The sequence below is a fragment of the Arachis hypogaea genome, chromosome 12 (assembly GCF_003086295.3).
Source record: "Arachis hypogaea cultivar Tifrunner chromosome 12, arahy.Tifrunner.gnm2.J5K5, whole genome shotgun sequence".
NCBI lineage: Eukaryota > Viridiplantae > Streptophyta > Magnoliopsida > Fabales > Fabaceae > Arachis > Arachis hypogaea.
In genome coordinates this window covers 67,504,743-67,514,506 of record NC_092047.1, presented here as the reverse complement: position 1 = coordinate 67,514,506, position 9,764 = coordinate 67,504,743, and the positions used below count along the sequence as shown (strand labels likewise).

General features: G+C 39.3%; 1 non-coding gene across 1 annotated transcript; it reads right to left on the bottom strand.

The window, feature by feature from the left end:
* Positions 1–4,165: 4,165 nt before the first annotated feature.
* On the bottom strand, positions 4,166–4,273 carry LOC112731084 (small nucleolar RNA R71). Its single transcript, XR_003166877.1, has one exon. It is a non-coding gene; the product is annotated as a small nucleolar RNA R71 (small nucleolar RNA).
* Between the last annotated feature and the right edge of the window lie 5,491 nt (positions 4,274–9,764).

Below are 9,764 nucleotides of genomic sequence, written 5' to 3'. Positions count from 1 at the left end.
ATCCACACCAAAATTGGAATGGTGCTTGTTCTTAAGCACAAATAGTCTATGAGAAAAACTAAGAAGAAAAGGGTTAGAGGATGAGATGTATGAGCACGGAATGAGGGTGATGAGGGGTGAATAAGAAAGAAGGATGTACGTTTGGTAAGGACAGGGGAACTAGTGATGAATAAAGCAAAAGGTATATGACTGAAAAAAAGAGTGAAGGTTGCTTAGTAACTTAAGGCAAGGAAATGAATTTGTGATTCAAGACTAGTGGGGGTGGTTGATGAGCAGATAATTTATACGCTTTTTGGCATTGTTTTTAGTATATTTTAGTTAGTTTTTATTATATTTTTATTAGTTTTATTTAAAAATCACATTTCTGGACTTTACTATGAGTTTGTGTATTTTTCTGTGATTTCAGGTATTTTCTGGCTGAAATTGAGGGACCCGAGCAAAAATCTGATTCAGAGGCTGAAAAAGGACTGCAGATGCTGTTGGATTCTGACCTCCCTGATTCAAAGTGGATTTTCTGGAGCTACAGAAGCCCAATTGGCGCGCTCTCAATTTTGTTGGAAAGTAGACATCCTGGGCTTTCCAGCAATATATAATACTCCATACTTTACCCGAGATTTAATGGCCCAAACCGGCGTTCCAAGTCAGCTCAAGAATTTTGGCGTCAAAACGCCAGAACTGGCACAAAAGCTGGAGTTAAACGCCCAAACTGGCACAAAAGCTGGCGTTTAACCCCAAGAAAAGTCTCTACACATGAAAGCTTCAATGCTCAGCCCAAGCACACACCAAGTGGGCCCGGAAGAAGATTTCTGTATTAATTACTTATTTCTGTAAACCCTAGGCTACTAGTTCTCTATAAATAGGACCTTTTACTATTGTATTTTCATCTTGGTTCTTCTGGTTCCCTCTCTGGGGCCAAAGCCAATGACCTCCATTATCACTTTTGTATTTTCAACGGTGGAGTTTCTACACACCATAGATTAAGGTGTGGAGCTCTGCTGTTCTTCATGAATTAATACAAGTACTATTGTTTTTCTATTCAACTCAAGTCTATTTCTTCTCCAAGATATTCATTCGCACCTAAGAACATGATGAATGTGATGATTATGTGACACTCATCACCATTCTCACCTATGAACGCGTGACTGACAACTACTTCCGTTCTACATGCAAACAAACTTGAATGTGTATCTCTTGGGTTTCTAATCTAAGATTGGAACCTTCGTGGTATAGGCTACAATTATTGGCGGTCATTCTTGAGATCCGGAAAGTCTAAACCTTGTCTGTGGTATTTCGAGTAGGATCTGGGAAGGGATGACTGTGACGAGCTTCAAACTCGCGATTGTTGGGCGTGTGACAGACGAAAAGGATCAATGGATCCTATTCCAACATGATCGAGAACCGACAGATGATTAGTCGTGCGGTGACAGCGCATTTGGAACGTTTTCACTGAGAGGACAGGAAGTAGCCATTGACAACGGTGATGCCCAATATAAAGCTTGCCATGGAAAGGAGTATGAATGATTGGAAGAAGGCAATAGGAAAGCAGAGGTTCAGGAGGAACAAAGCATCTTTATACGCTTATCTGAAATTCCAACCAAAGAATTACATAAGTATCTCTATCTTTATTTTATGTTTTATTTATCTTTTAATTATCAATTCTCCATCATCATCTGAATCCGCCTGACTGAGATTTACAAGATGACCATAGCTTGCTTCAAGCCGACAGTCTCCATGGGATCGACCCTTACTCACATAAGGTATTACTTGGACGACCCAGTGCACTTGCTGGTTAGTTGTGCGGAATTGTGACAAAGTGTGATTCACGTTTAAGAGCTCCAAGTCCTTTGGCGCCATTGTTGATGATCACAATTTCGTGCACCAAGTTTTTAGTGCCGTTGCCGGGGATTTTTTAAGTTTGGACAACTGACGGTTCATCTTGTTGCTTAGATTAGGTAATTTTATTTTATTTTTATTTTCGAAAAATTAAAAATTTTTTTTTTCTATTTTGTTCTTCAGAGTTTTTAAGAATGAATTCTAGAGTTTCATGATGATCTGTTGAAGTCTGGCTGGTTGTGAAACCATGTCTAAATTTTTGGACCGAGGTTTCAACTTATCATCACAAGAGCTTGTTGATTTCTATCAATTTTGCTGTTGTTAGTAATGATCTGCTAAAGCTTGGCTGGCCATTGGCCATGTCTAGTGTTTTGGACCGGAGCTTTCATTGAAAGCTTGGCTGGCTAGTAAGCCATGTCTAATTCCTGGACCGGAGTCTTAGACTAGCATTGCAATGATTCCTGGAACTCTTACTAAAAATTCTGAACCCCTTTGTTTTCTTTTCCACTCAATTTTCGAAAAATCACAAAAAAATTTATAAAATCATAAAAATCAAAAATATTTTATGTTTCTTGTTTGAGTCAAGTATCTAATTTTAAGTTTGGTGTCAATTGCATACCTATAATTTTTGAAAATTACATGCATTATGTTCTTCATTAATCTTCAAAGTTGTTCTTGATGATTTCTTTGCTCTGATCTTTAAATTCTCTTGTTTTGTGTGTTTTGTTATTTCTCATATGCATTCTCAATTTGTTAGTGTCTCTTATATGAAAATTTTTAAGTTTGGTCTCCTGCATGCATTGTTTGTTTGATTTGAGTTTTCTAAGATTAGTTGTATTTTGATTGTTTCTCATCATTGAAAAATTCAAAAAAATTCTCAAAACTATGTCTTTTCAAGTCAATAATACAGAGAATTGAAGATTCAGAACATTCAGCAGAGGAATCAAACAGAAAAAGCTGGGCATTCAAAACGCCCAGTGAAGAAGGAAAACTGGCGTTTAAACGCCAGCCAGGGTACCTGGCTGGGCGTTTAACGCCCAAAAAGGTAGGATTTTGGGCATTAAACGCCAGAATGGATGCCATTCTGGGCGTTTAACGCCAGAAGGACACTAGAGGGAAGATTTTGTATTTAATTCAAATCTTTTTCAAATTTTCATAATTTTTCAAAATCAAATCTTTTCAATCATATCTCTTCAAAATCAATTTCTTTCCATTTTTTATTATTTTCAAAAATCTTTGCTATAATTAATGATCTACTTCAAAATTTTCAAGTTGTTACTTGCCTATTAAGAAAGGATAAAATTTTAAATTTTAAGAATCATATCTTTTAATTTCTTGTTAGTCAAGTAATCAACTTTAATTTTTAAACTTTCTTTTTTAAAATTGATTTTCAATCATATCTTCTCAATCATATCTTTTCAATCACATCTTTTTCAAAATTAACCCTCAATCATATCTTTTTGATTTTTAATTTCAAAATCTTTTTCAAAAATCACTTAATTTCTTTCCTAATCTTAATTTTCGAAAATCTCAATCAAATTTTCAAACTTCTTTTTATTATTTCAAAATCTTTTTAATTTATTTTCGAAAATTCTTCCCCTCTTCTCACACCCTTCTATTTAAGGGACTAACACTCCTCCTCAAGGTGTAATTCGAACTCTATCCCTCTTGATAAGTTCGAATTCTCTTCTATCTACCTCCTCCTTCTATTCTTCTTTTCCTCTGACACCTCAAGGAATCTCTATACTGTGACATAGAGGATTCCCTACTTTCTTGTTCTCTTCTCTTTCATATGAGTAGGAGCAAAGATAAAGGCATACTTGTTCAAGCTGATCCTGAACCTGAAAAGACCTTGAAGAGAAAGTTAAGAGAAACTAAAGCACAATTCTCTCTAGAGGGCCTAACAGAGCTTTTTAAAGAAGAAAAAGCCATGGCAGCCGAAAACAACAATGCCAACAATGCAAGGAAGGTGCTTGGTGACTTTACTGCACCTACTCCCGACTTCTATGGGAGAAGCCTCTCAATCCCTGCCATTGGAGCAAACAACTTTGAGCTTAAGCCTCAATTAGTTTCTCTAATGCAACAGAATTGCAAGTTTTATGGACTTCCATTGGAAGATCCTCATCAGTTCTTAGCTGAATTCTTGCAAATCTGTGACACTATCAAGACCAATGGGGTTGATCCTGAGGTCTACAGACTTATGCTCTTCCCTTTTGCTGTAAGAGATAGAGCTAGGACATGGTTGGACTCACAACCTAAAGAAAGCCTGAACTCTTGGGAAAAGCTAGTCAATGCCTTCTTGGCAAAGTTCTTTCCACCTCAAAAATTGAGCAAGCTTAGAGTGGAAGTCCAAACCTTCAGACAGAAGGAAGGTGAATCCCTCTATGAAGCTTGGGAAAGATACAAGCAATTGATCAGAAGGTGCCCTTCTGACATGCTTTCAGAATGGAGTATCATAGGAATCTTCTATGATGGTCTGTCTGAACTATCCAAGATGTCATTAGACAGCTCTGCTGGAGGATCTCTTCATCTGAAGAAGATGCCTGCAGAAGCTCAGAAACTCATTGAGATGGTTGTAAATAACCAATTCATGTACACTTCTGAAAGGAATTCTGTGAATAATAGGATAACTCAGAAGAAAGGAGTTTTAGAGATTGATACTCTGAATGCCATATTGGATCAGAATAAAATATTAACCCAACAAGTCAATATGATTTCTCAGAGTCTGTCTGGAATGCAAGCAGCAACAGGTAGTACTAAGGAAGCTTCCTCTGAAGAAGAAGCTTATGATCCTGAGAACCCAGCAATGGAAGAGGTGAATTACATGGGAGAACCCTGTGGAAACACCTATAATCCTTCATGGAGAAATTATCCAAATCTCTCATGGAAGGATCAACAGAGACCTCAACAAGGTTTTAACAACAATAATGGTAGAAGAAACAGGTTTAGCAATAGCAAGCCATTTCCATCATCTTCTCAGCAACAGACAGAGAATTCTAAGCAAAGCCACTCTGACTTAGCAACCATTATCTCTGATCTAATCAAAGCCACTCAAATTTTCATGACTGAAGCAAGGTCCTCTATTAGAAATTTGGAGGCACAAGTGGGTCAGCTGAGTAAGAAAATTACTGAACTCCCTCCTAGTACTCTCCCAAGCAATACAGAAGAGAATCCAAAAAGAGAGTGTAAGGCCATAACCACAACCCACACGGCCGAACCTGAAGAAGAGGAAGAGGCAGTGATCTCCACTGAGGAAGACCTCAATGGACGTCCACTGGCCTCCATGGAGTTCCCTGATGAGGAACCATGGGAATCTGAGGCTCACGCAGAGACCATAGAGATTCCATTGAATTTACTTCTACCATTCATGAGCTCTGATGAGTATTCTTCCTCTGAAGAGGATGAAGATGTTACTGACGAGCAAGTTACTAAGTACCTTGGAGCAATCATGAAACTAAATGCCAAGTTATTTGGTAATGAGACTTGGGAGGATGAACCTCCATTGCTCATCAAAGAACTGGATGACTTAACTAGGCAGAAATTACCTCTGAAGAGACAAGATCCTGAAAAATTCTCAATACCTTGTACCATAGGTACCATGACCTTTGAGAAAGCTCTGTGTGACCTAGGGTCAAGCATAAACCTCATGCCTCTCTCTGTAATGGAGAAGCTAGGGATCATTGAGGTACAAGCTGCAAGAATCTCACTAGAGATGGCAGATAATTCAAGGAAACAAGCTTATGGACTTGCAGAGGATGTCTTGGTAAAGGTTGAAGACTACTACATCCCTGCTGATTTCATAATCCTAGAGACTGGGAAGTGTATGGATGAATCCATCATCCTTGGCAGACCCTTCCTAGCCACAGCAAAAGCTGTGATTGATGTTGACAGAGGAGAATTGATCATTCAAGTGAATGAAGACTCCCTTGTGTTTAAAGCTCAAGGATCTCCTTCTGTAACCATGGAGAGGAAGCATGAAAAGCTTCTCTTAATACAGAGTCAAACAGAGCCCCCACAGTCAAACTCTAAGTTTGGTGTTGGGAGGCCACAACCAAACTTTAAGTTTGATGTTGAACCCCCACATTCAAACTCTAAGTTTGGTGTTGGGAGGTTCCAATATTGCTCTGAACATCTGTGAGGCTCCATGAGAGCCCACGGTCAAGCTATTGACATTAAAGAAGCACTTGTTGGGATGCAACCCAATCTTTACTGTTCTATGTTAAATTTCTATTTTCTTTTGTTATTTTATATTTTCTGTAGGTTGATGATCATGTGAAGTCACAAAAACAATTGAAAAAGCAAAAACAGAAGGAAAAACAGTATTAAAAATAGAACACCCTGGAGGAGAAACTTACTGGCGTTTAAACGCCAGTAAGGGTAGCGGAATGGGCGTTAAACGCCCAGTCTGGCACCATTCTGGGCGTTTAATGCCAGAAATGGGCACCAGACTGGCGTTTAACGCCAGGAATGGGCAAGAAGCTGGCGTTAAACGCCAGAAATGGGCAGCAGCCTGGCGTTTAACGCCAGGATTGGCAAAAAGGGGCGTTTTTACACGCCACTTGGTGCAGGGATGAGATATCCTTGACACCTCAGGATCTGTGGACCCCACAGGATCCCCACCTACCGCACCTCTCCCTCTCTCTTCTTCACCCATTCACCAATCACCTCAATACCTCTTCCCCAAAAACCCCTCACCTATCAAATCCCACCATTATCTTCACCACTCACATCCATTCTTCATAAAACCCCACCTACCTCACCATTCAAATTCAAACCACTTTCCCACCCAAACCCACCCATAATGGCCGAACCATACCCCCTCTCCACTCCTATATAAACCCATCTTTACTCCTTCATTTTCACACAACATACACACTACTTCTCCCCCTTGGCCGAAACACTAAGCCCCCTCCATCTCCTCTATTTCTTCTTCTTCTACTCTCTTCTTTCTTCTTTTGCTCGAGGACGAGCAAACCTTCTAAGTTTGGTGTGGTAGAAGCTAAAGATTTTTGTTTTTCGATAACCATTTATGGCACCAAAGACCGGAGAAACCTCTAGAAAGAGGAAAGGGAAGGCAAAAACTTCCACCTCCGAGTCATGGGAGATGGAGAAATTCCTTTCAAGGGTGCATCAAGACCACTTCTATGAAGTTGTGGCCAAGAAGAAGGTGATCCTCGAGGTCCCTTTTAAGCTCAAAAATGGCGAATATCTGGAGATTCGAAGAAGAGGTTGGGAAGTTCTCACCAACCCCATTCAACAAGTCGGAATCTTAATGGTTCAAGAGTTCTATGCCAATGCATAGATCACAAAGAACCATGATCAAAGTGTAAACCCGGACCCAAAGAATTGGCTTACAATGGTCCGAGGGAAATACTTGGATTTTAGTCCGGAAAATGTAAGGTTGGCATTCAACTTGCCCATGATGCAAGGAGATGCACACCCCTACACTAGAAGGGTCAACTTTGATCAAATGTTGGACCCTCATAGACATCTGTGAAGAGGGCGCTCAATGGAAGAGAGATTCAAGAGGGAAGCTGGTTCAACTAAGAAGGCATGACCTCAAGCCCGTGGCTAGGGGATGGTTGGAGTTTATCCAACGCTCAATCATTTCCACTAGCAACCGGTCTGAAGTTACTATAGACCGAGCCATCATGATTCATAGCATTATGATTAGAGAGGAAGTAGAAGTTCATGAGGTTATATCCCAAGAACTCTACAAGGTGGTGGACAAGTCCTCTACTGTGGCAAGGTTAGCCTTTCCTTACCTCATTTGTCACCTCTGTAATTCAGTTGGAATTGACATAGAGGGAGACATTCTCATTGATGAGGACAAGCCCATCACTAAGAAAAGGATGGAGTAAATAAGAGAACCTCACCAAGAGCATGAGGAATTTCCTCATTATGAAATCCCTGAGATGCCTCAAGGGATGCATTTTCCTCCACAAAACTATTGGGAGCAAATCAACACCTCCCTAGGAGAATTAAGCTCCAACATGGGACAACTAAGGGTGGAGCACCAAGAGCATTCCATCCTCCTCGATGAAATTAGAGAAGACCAAAGAACCATGAGAGAGGAGCAACAAAGGCAAGGAAGAGACATTGAGGAGCTCAAGAACTCCATAAGATCTTCAAGAGGAAGAACAAGCCACCATCACTAAGGTGGACCCGTTCTTTAATCTCTTTGTTCTTTATTTTCTATTTTTCGAAAATTATGCTTTATGTTTATTTATGTTTGTGTCTTTATTACATGATCACTAGTGTCTAAGTGTCTATGCCTTAAAGCAATAAAAATGAATCCATCACCTTTCTTAAATGAAAAATGTTTTTAATTGAAAAAGAAAAAGAAGTGCATGAATTTTGAATTTTATAACAGTTTAGTTACTTTGATGTGGTGGCAATACTTTTGTCTTTCTGAATGAATGCTTGAACAGTGCATATTTTTGATACTGTTGATTCATGAATGTTAAAATTGTTGGCTCTTGAAAGAATGATGGAAAAGGAGAAATGTTATTTGATAATCTGAAAAATCATAAAATTGATTCTTGAAGCAAGAAAAAGCAGTGAAAAGCTTGCAGAAAAAAGGATATATGCGAAAAAAAAGAGAGAAAGAAAAAGCAAGCAGAAAAAGCCAATAGCCCTTTAAACCAAAAGGCAAGGGTAAAATAAAAAAGGGATTCAAGGCTTTGAGCATCAGTGGATAGGAGGGCCCACAGGAATAGAATCCTGGCCTAAGCGGCTAAACCAAGCTGTCCCTAACCATGTGCTTGTGGCGTGAAGGTGTCAAGTGAAAACTTGAGACTGAGCGGTTAAAGTCGTGGTCCAAAAGCAAAAGAGTGTGCTTAAGAGCTCTGGACACCTCTAATTGGGGACTCTAGCGACGCTGAGTCACAATCTGAAAAGATTCACCCTGTTATGTGTCTGTGGCATTTATGTATCTGGTGGTAATACTAGAAAACAAAATGCTTTGGGTCACGGCCAAGACTCATAAAGTAGCTGTGTTCAAGAATCAATATACTTAACTAGGAGAATCAATAACACTATCTGGATTCTGAGTTCCTATAGATGCCAATCATTTTGAACTTCAAGGGATAAAGTGAGATGCCAAAACTGTTCAGAAGCAAAAAGCTAAAAGCCCCTCTCATCTAATTAATACTGATCTTTATAGATGTTTTTGGAATTCATTGTACATTCTATTCTTTTTATCTTATATGATTTTCAGTTGCTTGGGGACAAGCAACAATTTAAGTTTGGTGTTGTGATGAGCGGATAATTTATACGCTTTTTGGCATTGTTTTTAGTATGTTTTTAGTATATTTTAGTTAGTTTTTATTATATTTTTATTAGTTTTTATTTAAAAATCATATTTCTGGACTTTACTATGAGTTTGTGTATTTTTCTGTGATTTCAGGTATTTTCTGGTTGAAATTGAGGGACCTGAGCAAAAATCTGATTCAGAGGCTGAAAAAGGACTGCAGATGCTGTTGGATTCTGACCTCCCTGCATTCAAAGTGGATTTTCTGGAGCTACAGAAGCCTAATTGGTGCGCTCTTAATTGCGTTGGAAAGTAGACATCCTGGGCTTTCCAGCAATATATAATAGTTCATACTTTGCCCGAGATTTGATGGCCCAAACCGGCGTTCCAAGTCAGCTCAAGAATTCTGGCGTCAAAACGCCAGAACTGGCACAAAAGCTGGAGTTAAACGCCCAAACTGGCACAAAAGCTGGCGTTTAACTCCAAGAAAAGTCTCTACACATGAAAGCTTCAATGCTCATCCCAAGCACACACCAAGTGGGCCCGGAAGAAGATTTCTGCATTAATTACTTATTTATGTAAACCCTAGGCTACTAGTTCTCTATAAATAGGACCTTTTACTATTGTACTTTCATCTTGGTTCTTCTGGTTCTCTCTCTGGGGCCGAAGCCAATGACCT